Source organism: Biomphalaria glabrata, chromosome 1 (genome assembly GCF_947242115.1).
Source record: "Biomphalaria glabrata chromosome 1, xgBioGlab47.1, whole genome shotgun sequence".
Taxonomy (NCBI): Eukaryota; Metazoa; Mollusca; class Gastropoda; family Planorbidae; genus Biomphalaria; species Biomphalaria glabrata.
Window position 1 is genome coordinate 62,586,087 of NC_074711.1, and position 17,395 is coordinate 62,603,481.

At 35.7% G+C, this 17,395-nt stretch overlaps 1 long non-coding RNA gene across 3 annotated transcripts; it reads right to left on the bottom strand.

Moving 5' to 3' along the window:
* Window positions 1-8,801: 8,801 nt before the first annotated feature.
* LOC106053426 (uncharacterized) lies at window positions 8,802-16,442 on the bottom strand. Of its 3 annotated transcripts, none has more exons than XR_008774095.1 (4): window positions 16,289-16,442; window positions 15,287-15,376; window positions 13,759-13,834; window positions 8,802-9,383 (listed from the first exon to the last, which is right to left on the bottom strand). It is a non-coding gene; the product is annotated as an uncharacterized LOC106053426 (long non-coding RNA). The 3 variants fall into 3 exon arrangements; XR_008774097.1 differs by having other exon boundaries at window positions 15,283-15,376; XR_008774096.1 differs by lacking the exon at window positions 15,287-15,376 and having other exon boundaries at window positions 16,289-16,441.
* Between the last annotated feature and the right edge of the window lie 953 nt (window positions 16,443-17,395).

A 17,395-nucleotide genomic window follows, 5' to 3' on the forward strand; every position in this document is an offset into this window, starting at 1 on the left:
ACTAAGATTGTGTTGAGTCTCTAAATGCACGCAATCTTTCTTGCTATGCCTTTCGGTATTGGTTTATTACTAATTACTGCCATTTAAGGTTATTCGCATAATTATTTTAAGGTTAATGGACCTCCTTCACCAATCGTAAACAAACAATATTTTGCCACGTGGTTCTCTATCTCTTCTATACAAATTACGATCTAATTTTAATACATAGTGGCTGTCACGTGACAGTTTTTTTGTTGTTTTATCAATATGATCACGTGACTATATGTTGTTTGTTTACGATTGGTGAAGGAGGTCCATTGATCCTAACATATACATTCTGATTGATCAGCACGTTTTGGCATCGCCATTTTGGCGCTGGCCATTTAAGCGCTCGTTTTTTTGGTGCCAACACTATATGAAACATATATTCATTTAATTATGTCTTTCCAAAGATTGAAACATGTTTATGTTGTGTGTGTGTAAAAAGTAAAGTACAACGACCAACCGCCTTTACTTTTCCCCAACTGATGTCAGGTACCCATTAGATCTGGGTAGACTCAGGGGCGCCCAAGTATCCCGGAAAAAAAATCCCAGTCCTAACCAGGATTCGAACCCGGGACCCCGTTCAGAAGCCAAGCGCTTTACCGCTCAGCCACCGCGCCTTCTGTGTGTAATACTTTTTTTAAATTATGTATATTTTGACATGTTAAACAACTGTTTGTTTATCTCCTTAAACTGTTGTATGTATTGTTATGACAGGATTACGATACTTCATATTTGTTTACGTTGGGTTTTGTTGTAATGTTGTTCATTCAAGAATGTGACCTATCATTGTGTGTTTGTGTCTGCGTGTTTGTGTATGTGTGTTTGTGTAGGAGGCTTTAATCGGTATGTTTGTGCATGTGGGCTTGTGTCTGTGTTTATGTTCATGCTCATTTTTTCTTTAATTAGTCTGAAATTTTTTAGTTGTTTTTGTGTATATTTACGAAATTTTAACTGTACAAAATATTTTGTATTTATAAAAGTGTAATTATGTTAATTTACAAACCAAACCAAAGTGAAACAATGGTGAAAAGAAAATAACATTTTTTACCAAGAACAAATATTTGTTTCACTTTTTCTATTTATGTTATGGTAAAAGAAATATGTTAGAACACGCTCAAAATACACGTACATTTCCAAATACCAACTGAATACAAGAAATTACACCTAACATCAGAATGGAAAGTGGAAAGTTTATAGTAGTTAGAATAGGAGTTTCAATATACATTCTCCAAGTTAATCACCAGAGTTCGGATGGTAAGTTTCCACATATAGTATTTTCCTCTTATCTTTCGACTGTTATAACTTACAAAATGTATTGGCTAAAAAGTTGAAGCTTTTGTCTTTTTTTATAAATTGAATAAAAAAAAAATATCATGCCTTTTTTTTCATATAGGAAAATATTTTTTTTATAAAATGTTGTCTAAAATAACGTCAGAACTGTTCTCGCCAAAATGACTAAATATTTTATTCAGCTCGACTGTCCTCCTGGTGACATCAAACATTTGTTAGCGATGAAACCTTTTATAAGGCTAGATTAAACTAAAACATTTCATTACACAATCAATCAAGAAAATATACCAATGAAACTAGCGTTGGAAATTACTTTTACTTTTAGAAAATCTACAAACGTTAAGGACAGTAAGTCTGATGTCACTTAAATGTTGACAGAAGGATGCTACATGACATCAGGGTCTAGTTAGGAGCATTAATAGTTCGGAGCCAATATGCCCCCCCCCCCCACCAGTTACACCCTCTTTCCTTCTAATGTTTGTGCCACAATTTTTGAGAAACACTAACATTAAATTAACCTATTTTGTATTTCATAATGTAAGACTTGAAATGAGAGTCAATGTGTCAATGAAACAAAGTCTAAACTTTCACGGATAGATTTATGAAAGACCAATATCGAAACTTAAATCTAGACCACTAAACCGCAAACTTACAACTACAGAAACATAACATACTTTCAAAGAGAAAAAGATAAATACACACTTCTTAACCTAAGTGCTAGGACAAGCTCATACAATTTGGCTCTTTTCAAGTGCATGGAAAGAGATTCCTGTATGAATCAGAAAAACAAATAACTTCTTAGAGTTTACATCTCTAATTAAGGTTAAGACAGCAGTCTCATTGGCGGGTTTAATGTTGGGGAATTGGTGCTGGCTCATAAATTATGACAAGAAAGAAACTTGAGAGTGTTACAGCAACAACAAATCAGGGAAACGAATAACTGTTACTAGATCAATAGTGTCCAAACACGCACACACAAATATACAATAATCTCAAATACTTATGATATTTTTTAAAATTTAATAAGTAAAAAAAAATGAGATCTTTGAAAATGTAAAGTGCAAAAAGAGACTTAGAGAGGAAAAGAAAAGCCACGAGACAGAAACAACTTACAAGGGATCAAAGGTGAAAAGGTTTTGAAATAATAGTATTTTTTTAAATAAAAGCTTATCTAAGGAGAACAAAAGCAAAATCATTGTCCTAGCTCTCAATACTGCTTGCTTTAACCTTTTTTTCTATATAAATTAAGACTAATTATCTTTATCTTATCTTATCTTATATAATACAGACGTTATTTCAAAAAAGAAGATGATTACGTCCTACGCGTCATGCATTTAGTCATGCATGTTAACCAATGACCCAAACTCCGCCAAGTCACTGGTTTTCCTGGCTAGCTCAAGCAACCCATTCCATGCTCTAACAGCACTAGGGAAGAAGGAGTATTTGTACAAATTTGTCCTAGCATATGGGACAAAGAATGTGCCTTTATCTTTGTGTCTTTCAGAGTATTTTATTAAATTTTGTTTATGTATTTGAAGATTATGGTTCAGTGTTTTATGTAAGTTACTTTTGAGTCTTCTGCCCTGAAGGCTTTCTAAATTTAGTGATTTTACTAAAGGTGTTACTCTAGTCAAATGTGAATATTCTTTTGTTATGAATCTCACTGCTCTATTTGTGTCTGTTCCAGTTTCTTAATGTTTTCTTGAGTTGAGGAGTCACAAACAGAGGATGCATATTCTATTATTGGCCTAACCAAGGTTAAATAACATTTTAGTTTTATGTTCTTATTTGATTTATTGAAATTTCTTTTAATAAACCCTAATGTTTTGTTTGATTTTTTTTATAGTTTCATCAATATGTGGATTCCATGACAGTTTTTCATTTATTATAACTGTGACAGGTGGGGAAATGTGACGTGTGTTTGGCTCGTTTAATGTCTAGGGGATGAGTATTTTTAAAGCTATCACACACCAACCTATCAGCATATGAATCGGGAGCAGACACGCAACGAGACAAAGCAATGAAAGATAGATACAAAAGTTAAAATAAAGAATATTTATTTACATAAATATACATATAAGGATAAAAAGGGGGAGGGTTTGCATCTATCTCTAGTATATTCTATGTTTAATCATCACTCTTGCACCTAATAAGAGAGTATGTCACTTTGTCCTCTGACTTAGCTGGTTGTCCTGTTGATGTTGCAGCTGGCTGTGTCCTGGCTTGAGGTTCTGCAGCTGGAGGTGGCGCTCTAGCGGATAGAGGGACGCCGGTGATATAGTTCTTGTGGAGTCTCAATCCCCAAAATCTAATATCTGTAGTGGGCACAGTAGGGCGGGTGGCCGGCTACCGTGGGCACAAGGTTACTGCGGGCAGAGCTGATCTGCCGTGGGCAGCGTAGTTGACAGGATATGTCCAGTGACTTGCAGAGGGTTGGCGTAGCTATGACGTCTCGCACAGACCTGAGTCCATAGGGACGTCGCACCTAATAAGATGACAGGTGGGCTGTCGAATAGGCGGGCAATGCCGATAGCGCCAAGTAGTAGAGTTGAGTAGTGTCGTGTAGACACTGAACAGCAACAGCAAATAGGCAGATCTCAGTAGGAAAGTGCAGTGCTGAATAGCACTAAGCACAGATGCAGGTAAATAGATCGTTGATCCAATGAATAAATAGGCAAGTGCAGCGCTGAATAGCACTAAGCACAACTGCAGGTAAATAGATCGTTGATCCAATAACTAGGCAATAGGCAGACACCTGAGGGAGGCTGCAGATAAATAAAGACAAGTTAGGACATGTCTCTCATACATCTTATCGATGCCCTCGACTGAGGTGCATTCATCAGATTGGTGAAATTGCTTTAGAGCACAAAGGGGAGATGATGACAAATGGGATTTGGAAAATAGATGGCTGATAGTAGCAATATAAAATGTACATAAAAGGGAAAGTAATAATATAAAAATATACATAGAAAGGGGAAATAATAATCTCAAATAAACAACACAGGTGGATAGAGAAAGAAGGGGGGGGGGAATGGGCGGTGGTCAGCGACCCAGATGGTTTGTTTACATATGACCGTGGGTCGAGAACAATGAAGCGTGCTTGAATGGAGAGGGTGTCCCTTCAAGCGGCGCAACTCTCCTTAGAGTAAAATGAGTACAGGGGAGACAATTCACTACAGGGGAGATAACTCGTATCTCTTTTCTAGACGCAGTATTAGTGCGCTAGTAAAATTATCACGGTTGTCAGCCGAGATAAAAGAAATAGACTAAGATGTACAAATATATACATGGTTGCATCAACGATCAATTGAGCAACGTAGCATTAATAGATTGATGCAATACATAAATAAATACATAGGACATGTTTATGTTTTCTACTTACGCCAGGGAGAAATACACAATGCACTAATTAAATATAAATGAACTAGGCAAAATACACATGATAAAATCCAATGGAAATATACACAGAGTAATTAAGATGGAACTTGTGATTAAGTTCGGCTTACCACCAGGTATTCCTCTAGGAAAAAGAATAAATGAAGCAGTCCAGACTCGATAGCTCAGCTCGAATGAGAATGAAAGAGAGTCTGATTTGAGTTGGTTTACTTTATATAAGCCTGGAAAGTGCGGGCGGGTACAGGAAATGTCCTAGGCTAAGATTTATCTTACACGTGGGTGGATTTGACTCGAGGTGGGAGTCGCACCTTGGAAGGTCAATGGGCGTGTTTGTCCTCGTGGTCTCCTAGATCAAAGAGAAGCATAGGAGAAAGGGGGGGGGGAGGGGTGACTTGCATTCCACACAAGGTGGTGTCCACTGCGGCTGTCAGACATCCTGTCGATAAGATCAAAGTCTGTGCGTACCTTTGCCCCGGTCAAGGGAAGATAACTCGAAAGACGTAGCCTATCTATCTCCAATGTGGTCAACTAAGTCTAGCCTGGAGCGGAAAAGGTGTGGCGGGTGAATGATTTAGGGGTAGGATGGGGAAATAATTAAAATAAAATAAATAAATAATGAAAAATAATAATTAATGCTGTGATAAATTTGAGTGACTCTGACAGCGAGTTTTTGACTTGTCACAATAACACCTAGGTATTTTGCGTTTTTAGTCTGTGTTACTGGTTTGCCATGAATAAGATAAGTGGAATTAATTTCTTTTAGTTTTTTTGTTACTCTTAACAACTGACATTTTTCTGGGTGGAAAGACATGCTCCAATTTGATTCCCATTTCTGTAATTCATCTAATTCTCTTTGTAAAATATCTGTGTCTTGTGTTCTTTTTATTGTTCTGTATATTATGCAATCGTCTGCAAATAATCGGACTTTTGTTCCTGAAGTAATGCAATTTGGTAAATCATTTATGTAAATTAAAAATAGTAGTGGACCTACGACTGTTCCTTGAGGTACACCTGAGTTTACTGTTATCGGTGTTGATTAAGATTCATTTATTATTACAGTTTATTCTCTCCCTATCAGAAAATCTTTAATCCACTGATGCAGTGGACCATTAATGCCGAAATATTTTAATTTTTTAAGCAAACTATGGTGGTGAACTTTGTCAAAAGCCTTGGAAAAATCTAGCGACGCCTGAAAGAGTATTTTGAACACTGGGGCTAGCTCATTGCTTCAGGTCCAGACGCTTAATTTGGTTTGGTGTTGGCTAATAGTTTTTGGATTCCATTTTCTTGTACTACTATATCTTCTATGTTGTCTACTTGGTTCAAATTAAGTAATATGTCTTTGTCTCCTGGGGCTGAGAATGCTGATGCAAAGTATTTGTTTAGGATGTTTGCTTTAGTTTCATTATCATTATGTATTATGTTATGTTCATCTGTTAATGACGCTATGCCTGTTGTTTCCATTTTCTTAGACTTAATGTATGACCATAGGTTTTTGTTGTTATCTTTAGATATTACATTGTTTAATTGTTTACATCTTTAATTTGTTAACTAATTGGTTAATTTTTGGATTGATTCCTGTATTGTCCATGACTACCTAAAAAAAGTTCAACTTGATCCGAGAAAGAAAAGTGGGAGAAAAACGTGGTCAAGATTTAGACCAGACAAACAGACGGACGGACAGACAGACAGACAGACAAACGGACGGACGGAGTTAATATAAGAAAGAAAGAAAAACATGAATCAAATATTTGTATAACATGTACAAGTTGTTAGATGTTGTCTTGTGCCCTAGTTTCCCCCCCCCCCCCCCCACCACCACCCCAAGTATTCAGTTTAGATTTGACCAACAGATAGATGGCTACATTTTACATACGTCATTACAGCAGACATCTAACTTAGACCGTCAAATTCGTGACATTTATTTCAAAGTAAAACTGACGAGCCAGTACAATGACCTAGTTACATAATTTCGGAAATCTAAATACTGTCACGTGACACATGTCATGACATCCTGGCTTAAAGACTGACGCACTGACACCGTTATCTGCTTTCGCTACGGGACTTGAACTGTTTGTTTGTTGGCGTGAGATCCTGAAGACTATGTATAAATTATAACGACCTGCAAAATGTCCTCACGACATTTGTAAAGAAATGATATGTAGAATAAAAGAAAAAAGAAAACAAGAACTAGTGCTATAACTGCGCTGTGTCTACACATTTCACACCACGACAATAAACAGACTCACTTGTACACAAGACAGACGGATGCATTCAAACGTAAAGACTTTCTCAAGCATGAAATAAAACAATGAAAATCTAAACAAGAAAAAATATTTTAAAAAATCACTTCGGTTGAAAAGACATATTTATTTTGATTCAGTCCTGTTTTGTTTTGATTTTTGTTTATTTTGTTTAGATCTATTCTTAACTAACAATAATAAATGTGTGCGAATGAAATTATATTTCTATTCATTGTTTTCTGTTTAACACAACTTTCATGCTTATAGTCTTCTCAGTGTGCTATGGTTCAATCACTTGTGTGGGCCAGTGGGGTGGAGGTGGAGGGGTATCTGGAAGGTTTCCGTGCTGCCTTTTCAAAAACAATTTAAAATAAGAAAGACACGAATTAATTAAAAAATAAACCAATTAGTCCATTAGATTTTGGTAACTAATTATTTTTTATATCGAATAAGGGAAATAGCTTCTACATTATTGATTTGTAATTGCGAAGTTTTTCCACCTTATATAAGCTTATTTTTGGTTTAAAAAAAAGGATTTTTGTATATATTGCTTGTGTTAGATTGTCTTATTGTCTATCTTTATGACAATAAAGTTTACATTTTAAATTTAAAAAAAAAATGTTTCGCTACAAAAAGTAGATCATGACATCTATTTGTAGCAGGGTACAAGGGATGGTCATGTTGCACATGGTTGAGAAGTTATCTCTGCAGTTTCTAATAGAACGTAAGTTAATGCGGGTCTTGTGTGTCTTTGTGACCAGATATTTGTGTTCTTCTTTAATATTACTATCTTCGTGATACTTTGGTAATCCTCTATTGAGTTGAGTAGTTTTTTTGTTCTTTTATTGTCAGTGTATTATTTGTAGTGCATGAAATGATCAGATACGATTTTATTTTTGTAGTTCAAGCCACGTTAGTCGGCAGCAGAGGCCAACAAGAGAATCAACTAAAGACAATACCTGGAGCTGTAACACAACCCAAAATAAAATCATGTATTCTCTAAGTTGCAGAAGTGGGTAGGTTTCTAAAACACTTAACCAGCTGTTTAAACAAACATCACAAAGAGAGACCAACTGTTAAACCGTTTAACTTATGTCCTCTTTAGATCGACTCTCAATTCTCCCTAATTCTCATTGGTTCGATAATCTGCTATATCTGGACACTTGTGTAAGACGTGTTCCTCTCTTTATTGGAAGAATGGCATTTTTAGTGAACGACACGCAGCTGCCCTGATAAATGATTGAGAGAATTACTGTGTCCACTCTGTAGCGCTGTGATAGTTGGGATGGCCGAGTCTCACAGCGCAAGGCTTTCGGAGTGGTCAAGAGTTCGGTGAATATTTAAAGATTCGTAAGTCCACTCTTATCGATGCCCATGTTGGTCATTCTGCTGGTCGACATGACATCATCGTTGCTATTGAGAATATAATCAGACTTTTAAATCTGGCTTAAAGTCTGAAATGGGGACTTTACTTTTTGCTGGTTTTGTATCCCAGAACATTGATTACAGTAGAATAGTGAGTATATGTCCGAAGAAAATGTGCGTAAAACCTAATTATTACAAAAATGTCAATAGATTCAGATTTTAATTATCAAATGGATATACCCCATGTATTGGGGGGGGGGGGGATTAGGCAAATAAATTATGTAACGGAAATATTATTTTTTTGAAAAAAATGGCCAAATCACTAGCCGTCAATTACAATCTGTCGGTGGGGCCGGGTACCTTGACAACATGGTTTGAACTTTCTTATTATTTCATTTAGCTAAAGATTAGGTAACAGTTATATGAATACTTTATCAAATTGTAACAAACAATATATTGAAAAACAAACTTGTAAGTCAAACATGCCATTTTTGCGTTTGTATTAGAATTTGTCTGATCAATGGCAAGTGGCTTTTGAGGATTCTTTGTCCTTGATTGCCTTTGTTCAATGTGTGTGTGTGTGTGTGTGTGTTTTTTTTATAGAGATCTATATGGCGTTAAACAAAATGACAAAATTTTTGTTATTTCAAGTGCATCAAAATGTAATGGCGTTAAGCGTCACTCCTAAAGACGACATTATTAAACAAAAATTAAGACCGATTAAAACGAATTAGAATTTATAGACGTCAGAAGCTACGACGTCCTTGGCATTTCTTTGTTAGAGAGAAAAGGATTGTTCTAGAAAAAAATAAAGCTATTAGTGTTATCCCTAATGTTGTGTTAAGTGTTTCATTGTGTCCTTTTGGTTCCTTCAATTGACATCTATTGCATCCATAAAGAGCAGCCACTTTAAAACAGAGTTTGACGGAGACACAGTCGCTCTTTGTGGAGGAGGAGGATCTGGAAACAGTGGTGGTGGTGGAATACTCGTGAATATTTGTGAGAGAGGAACATAAGGCAATCGAGACATAGGAACTGTTACATCTGCCACAGGCTCAGACACATCTGAAATATAAGAGAATGATACAGTATATACAGTGCATTACATTATTACATACATTTACGAACTATTTCAATGTTTCTCAAACTTTAACCAGCCACACACTCCTCAAACAAAAAAGTGTTACCTTAGCATCCCCCCCACCCCACCCCAGTAAGCTCAAGAATTTCAGGGAGCTCCTCCAGCAGGACCCGGCGCCAATAGTTTTCCTGCTCCTGTCGTCTGCAAGGCATTGTTTCATGTAGCACAAAGAGTGCATGTTAAATAAAGCTTTTTTGAGAAAGGTGGCCGGGGGGGGGGGGTCGATATCAAATTGTGAGAGAGACAGTCCAGTCAGGAGATCATGGTCGTTTGTAATGGGCTTGATCTTCGTTAGACAGGGGCGTAGCTAGGACTTTGCTATTATTTGGGGGCCCGGGAGCTTGACCTCTTTAGGGGCCCCTGCATTTTGCGTAATATTTAATAATTAATGTAAAAAAAAATTACACTTATTTGGGGGCTACATCAAATTCTCCCTCTCCCCCACCCTAGCTAAGTCACTGTCGTTAGAGCGTCCTCAACAGGCCATCTTGTAGTGGGTTTTGTTTGGATATATACATGACTTCAGCATATCCATTGGAACAAAAAATTATCTCTGTAAATTAAAAAAAACAAACAAGTTTACAAAGACAGTTTATGTGGAAACACAAACTCAAAATTGGCCCCCGAAGTGGTCCACCCAGGCAGGTAAAAAGGCAGGTTTCAATATTTTCAGAAAGAATATCATAATGAAATTCTATCAAAGGCAAATGACAAAGAATGGAGAAAGAAGGAAGACAAATCCTGTGTTGTGCCCCAACGGTCCAGCAAACTAAGGGATAAGTGAAAGTGAAGTTGGAGCTAGATGTCAACCTGGCCTAACTGATGTAATATAATGGTTATCTTATTGATCTAAATGTTTTGTAAAGGAAAAATCTCTTATTCCCATGAAGATATAACATAATCATTTCCGTAAAAAATTTTTTAGTAATTCCTTATGTTAACTCTCATACATGTGTTGTGCATCGCAAGCAGTAGTTAATGTGATAATATGAAAAGCTACTTAGTAATTGTTGTTTTAAATTATGTTCCACTTATATACATATTAAATAGATTTTTTCTCTTTAAAAAAAAGTAAACATTTTTTTGTAAATGAAATAGTAAATTTGATAGAACTTACTTAACCTAGAAATGCAGTTGTAAAACAAAAACAAATTGACAAAAAATCTAAAACCGTTTGCATAAATGTGTACTAAGTCATCTCCCTTACTAAATAGCCTTCCGTGTTTGTTACTATTAATAGTGAATAGCTATAAAAATGGTGTATTTTTATGAAAACACTGCTTGCATAGTTGGTTTTACAAATTAAATTTTTCGCTTTCAGAAAAGAACAAAGTAGCCCTTGCATCAGAACTTTAAATGGTCTATCCAAAAACAGCATCCGTATATATATACCGACGGATCGGCCTTCAAAGCCACCATCAATGCTGGTCTTGGTGCCTTCCTGGTCTTCCCTAAAAATAAACACTTTGAAATAAGTGCACCCTGTGGCGACTACTGCTCAAACTTTCAAGCCGAAATTGAGGCACTATAGACAGTGGACAACAAATTATATGAAGGAATACAATCACCAGCAGATATTGTAGTCTTTACAGACTCCCAATCCACTCTGCAAGCACTTAACAGCAGCACCTCAAACAGCCTAAGAGAGTTGACAACACTAATTGTGATAATCCATCAGATGATATCAAAATTAAATATCCATATCACACTACAGTGGATCCCTGGACACATTGGCATCATGGGAAATGAAAAGGCAGATAAGCTATCAAAGGCAGGTTCATCTATGGAACAACCAGATAGACCTGTTAACTACCTCACCCTAAAGTCAATGTTAGTCAACAATCACAAAGAGGAGTGACTCAACCAATAGGCAACAGGAAACAGGCAGAGCCATGTACAAAGAAATGATTATGCCTAACAAACTGGACAGTATTAACTTCATCCCCAGCAAAGAACAATCTACAACTAAGAACAGGACACACATTTCTATTAAATTACCTTGTGAAAAAAATAAACTCCACACAATTCCCACTTTGCAGTCACTGCGCCCACCCTTATGAAACCGTAAACCATATCCTCTTTGAATGCCCCTTCCTAATCCACCCTAGGCAGACCCTACTTCCACTACAGCCCAACATAACCAACACCCTGTACGGCAGTGCTGAACAACTGAAGAAAACATCACACTTTTTTTCCTTGGCACAGTCTGCAAAAGAGCTCACAGCTCAGCAGCAATAAAGCTGGCTAGAAGAAGAAGAAAAAGAAGAAGAAGAAGAAATGGTCTAAAATATCATGATGTCGGATTTTCAATATTTTTTCTCGTTTACGAGACCTAAACGGACGGACGAACGGACAGACAGACAACACAAAACTTATAGCGTCTTTTCCCCTTTCGGGGGCTATAGAACCTCTGGGCGAAGACGTATTGAAACGTCTTATTTAAATAAGCTATATAAATCAATCTTGTTCCAGACGTGTCTCACGAAATGAAAATGAAAAGTCAGAGAAGTCATACTTAGAACTTGTGACGACAACACTTAATTTAATAATAATTTAATTTGTTAAACATTGGTCACCGTGTTGTTCAGAATCTATTATGGATTTATAACTACAATGCAAACACAACTGATGTTTTGTTCTTGTTATCACGCTGCTTCTCCTAACAGTATCAGATCCATGTGACTTATTTTAGACTATTCTATTTAATTACTCTCAGCCTCTGCAAACTGCTCATTAGATCTCTGTGTTTGCACCTTGTATCTTTGAACCCGTGGTGGTGACGAGATTTACCCAAGTCCTACGAGGTAAAAAGAAGAAATGTCTTTCGGAATCCTGCGTACAAAACTTCAGAATTGAAAATAATATAGAGGAGAGGGCTGACAATGTTGAATTGGCTTTGCTTCTTCCCTTATTATTGGTTGTCATAGTAACAGTAGCTGTTAAGATTTTGTATGTACAAAGAGCTTCAAATTGTTTGTTTTTTAGTGTGAGGGATACAAAGTCCAAGCCATTAAAAGAAGTCAATTGAAGACTGCAGAGGTTAAGGATACATTTAGTTTGAAAGTCTTGTGTCCTAAAAATAATAAATTAGTAAGAACTAAAGATTTCATTCTTAACAGACGATCAAAAACCTATTTTTAAATGTTAATATGAACTGCACACAATTGAACTTTTTGTTTAGTTTTGTTTTGAAGTAACGTCTGTAATTTATTAAAAAAAAAAAAGTAAAGTTCCCCTTTCAGACCTTGTGGTCTATAGGGCAGATGATGTAAAGGTAATCTGTTTCTGTGACCTACGGTTAACAAGGGTGTCATGTGGCCAGCACAACGACCAACCGCCTTTACTTTTCCCTAACTTATGTCAGGTACCCATTAGAGCTGGATGGACTCAGAGGCGCCCGAATATCCCGAAATTAAAAATCCCAGTCTTCACCAGGATTCGAACCCCGGTCCCTGGTTTGGAAGCCAAGCGCTTTACCGCTCAGCCACCGCGCCTCCTGTAATTTATTAGATAAGATTTAAAAAAAGAGGAAGGCTTCTTTGTGGTCGAAAGTCACAAATTTAGCATGACATTAACGAATGTGATTGCTGTCATTGCAAGCGGGGAAATAGTCAAAATACTCTCCACCATGTTTCCTATCCCCAGTCAAATCAATCCTCAATCAACTACTAATCAAGACTGAGCAGGCAATAACGTAAACGGTAAATATTTCTAATAATGTGCCTACTCATTGTCTGAAGACGCTTGTACGAAGAACTTGAAGAACTTCCTTCTGGTGTAAAAGAAATAGGAGAGTTCCACCATAAACTAAACAATGTCAATTGAGCTTCACTGTTGCCAACTTTAAACTAGATCTTCATAGGCTATTACAAAATTATTTTGTGCTGCAACGAGCTTAGAAAATGTGATTCTGTGGTGCTAAAAATTGGGCAAAAAGGATTATTGCTTTAAAAAAAAAAACGTATCATCAAAAAAAGCAAGTTATTTGTTGTTGTTGTTTTTTTACGCCATAGATGAAAAACTCTAATGCCTTAAAATTATGTTTAATCATTCACCTTCTCCTTAACAAATATAGGCTTACCAATGAGAACGAAAAACGTGCCAACAAAACTCTCCAAATGCTACAAACATTTTTCTAAAGCCATCTGTGATTATTGAGATTGAATTACTATATAGTACGATAACATCTCACGAAACAAACTAGACATTAACGTTTATGTGGTCGCTCTAAATATAGTGTACTTTTTATATACTTTGAAATGTTTGTTAATGGGGGGAAAGTAAAAAACTAAAACTCACTTTGTGATGTAGCTAGACTAAAGATCTGTAGAACTAGACAGCCAAGCCATAACGAATTGTTTATCATGTCTGATACCTGAGTTAGAGAAAACAAAACAAATTAGTCGCTTCATGGCTGAGTCTTCATGTGACAGTAATGTCTGCTACGAAAGATTCCTGCGTGAATGCATTTTAATAATAAAGTAAAGCCCGTTTTACTAGAGAGGGATTAGGGGGGGGGGGTTGTCTTGTCAGAAAACCAAATTCATGTGAGTGATAGAAAATATTTAAAAAGTGTGAGGGTGTTATGGTGTGTGTGTGTGTGTGTGTGTGTGTTTCTATGGTGACAGTGAGAAGAAGTTTGCGATTGGTTGGTGTCTATGCAGTGTGAATGATGCAACATAAGTGGCACAGTCGTAAGCTGTCTTTTGTACGCTAGACCTGTCCAGGATGCCAAAGTGTAAGGTGTGTTTTTATTGTGAGCTAGAGTTGTTTAAAATATCAGTTTATTTCATCTCAAGTTACATTTGTCTATATTGCTATAAAACTTATATTTAGTTTAGTTTGCAAAGAACCTATTCAAGTGAAGTCTAGTTTTATATGTTAAAATATAAAACGCCCACAGCGGTTTAGTTGTCTACCAGCTGTTTGGTGCTACAAGTCAACGACTGTTAACAACTGGAGGGGGGGGGAGGCAAGTGTGTGTGTCAGCAATGCATATAATGCTAACGTTGTCTGGAGAACAAAACACTTGACACTTTCAGTATTAGTGAAATGTCTATACTAGCTTCTAAAAGTACACAGAAAAGATTTGTTATAAATATTTAGATTGCATACTTTATGCTAATGTCACATACAGTTTTATGACAGTCTTGCAAATAGAAAAAGAAAACAAAAAGAGAGATAGAGGAAAGAGAGAGAAAGAAAGTTAAAATAAACCAGACACATGGGGGTAGAAATCTGTATTTAAAAAAAAAAGAATAAGAATACGGAGAAGACAAAGATAGACCCTAACTTTGATAGTTCGTAAAATGTAATTCTGAAAATGATTGTTTTAGTGACCAGCGAAAGAAGAAAAACCGCTATTACTTTTATGTGGTCTGTCTGTCCGTCCGTCCGTCATATTTAGATCACAAAAGCTAGAAAATATATTTAAAATTCGTTTTCATATTTTTGAATTAGCCAAGTTCTGGTGTAACGACTACTTTGTATTTTCTGAACGTGAGCAGTTTTGTTTCGAAAATAAAATATTTAAGCCTTTTGTTTTCATAATGCATCTTTTTAAAAACAATACATAATTGTAATTGTCTATTTTTATTTTTTAATACCATTTATTCAAACAAATTAGTAAATTGTAAAAAGAAAAAAAAATGTTAAAAAATTTTCATCATAAATGTTTAGATTGCATGTTGTATGCAAATGTTATGCAGATTTTTTAAAAATTAATCTTTTAAGCACCAAGGCTCGTGCGACTAGGTTATTTTGTTATAGTTTTCAGAAAGCCTTAGATAATCAGGTATTATTTGTACAAAAGCTTATATCAACTCACTCTGTCTGTCTGGTTAAAAGTTTGTACAGGTTATTTCTCCCACACCAAATCTTGGATCAAGCTGAAATTTTGAGCAATCATTTCTTTAACCTGACAACACAAGAATCAATAAAAAAAAATAACCAGTTAGCTAATTAACTATTGGTAATTAATTTTTTTTCTTTTTGGTATCTTGAACAAGGGAAACAAATTGTTCTTGATTGAAGTGGTGGCATCAGCTGAATTAGTTGCATTCGTAAATTGAAACAAACAATACATAACTATAGAATCTTCTCTAGTCATAGCCTCGCCAGCAGAGTGGTTGGCATGTCGGTCCAAGGAGGCGCCAACCACGAGTTCGAATTCAGGTCGTTCCCTTTAAATGCCTTTAAAATACAATGACGCTAAAATCAAGCCAGATATCCCTTTCTTATATTACATTAAATTTTGTTGCTGAAACGTGGCTTACATCTCATTGTTTGTTACTTTGTACCGGATTAAAAAACAACAACACCCAAGGATTGTATGAAATCTCTCTTCTGAGTTATGTTACATTTAATTATCAAGCTAACACGCAGCAAAAAATCTCATTATCGGTAATGGGTTATTCAATGTTTTTTTATATAAAAAAGCAAAAACATTTTTTTCAAGTTAAAACAAATTAACACACAAAATATTAATTAAAATCTTTCTTCTGAATTATATAACATTTGATTTTTTGTCAGAAGATCCAGAAGTCTAATTACCAATAAGTTCCTAGATTCGTCGCTCGGTTATATGATTTTTTTTGAGAACTAAGATAGATGGTACTTTCACAAATTGCTCGTATATCATATATATATATATATATATATATATATATATATATATATATATATATATATATATAAGAAAAACAATGAAATATTGAAACAAAGAAACGATATATGATAAATGAAATATAAATAAAAATAAAAACGAATATAAGTAAAAAGCAATGTCCTGATAACTGTACAGTACCAGCTCAAAGTGTTAGCTACTCACCGGCTGAGATCAGTTGATGCAGATCCAGGCGTAGCTGCAGTAATTACCTTAAACATCTCCTAACAGGTTATATATAGAGTCACTCTGACAAAAACTGTGAATACATTTGTGTTTTCTTTCCTCTGTAAATGTCCTAACCTTTTGGTGAAGTGGGCCCCCCCCCTTCCCTCATTTCCAACTTGACACTTCCCAGTTCCCGTGTTCCTCTGTTCTTCAAAGACTGACTGTTCACAAGACATGAAAGGGCTTTCTTCACATACAGGACATGACAGGACTTTATTCACAAACTGGACATGATAGGACTTTATTCTCATACAGGACTTGACAGTACTTTATATTGACAGGCAAAACAAGATGGTTTGTTATTCACAGACAGGACTTTGTTCACTGAAAGGTCATGACGAGACATTGTTCACAGACAGGACATAGCAGGACTTTGTTGACAGACAGAACATAGTAGGATTGTGTTCACAGATACACATGGTCCCGAACTTTGTTCACAGACAGGACATAGCAGGACTTTGTTGACAGATAGGTCATGTTGGGGCTTTGTTGTCTTTACTTGTCTAGACTTTCTTCTACGCTCCTTCAACTAAATGTACTTAACAATGTTATGATCAAGCTATTTAAAATAGTGTATTTTTGATAGAATGCAGTCACTACTAAGGATTCTGACAACAACAAACAACGTAGATAAGATTAAAAAGACAATTTGTGTGGAAATACAAGCTTATAATCGTGATGTTAGTGAAGGATTAATTAATTAATTATTTTTATGAAAAAAAAACGCAGAGTTAATGTTAAAAATTAAACTTTTCTCTTTCTGAAAAGAAAAAAAGTAGACTACGCATCAGAGCTTTAAAAAATCTAAAATATCATGATATCGGATTTTCAAAAGCTTTTTTTTTAAAATCTAAACGGAATGGGTGGACAAAAGGACGGACGAACAGACAGACTACACAAAACTAATAGCGGCTATTCCCCTTTAAGGAGCCATTAAAAAAATTACACCTCATGTTGTTGCAGATAATCTCAAATGCGAAAAATTGTAAAGATTGTTTAGTAACATTGTCTAGTTTGACAGAAGTGAGACATTTATTGTCGTTG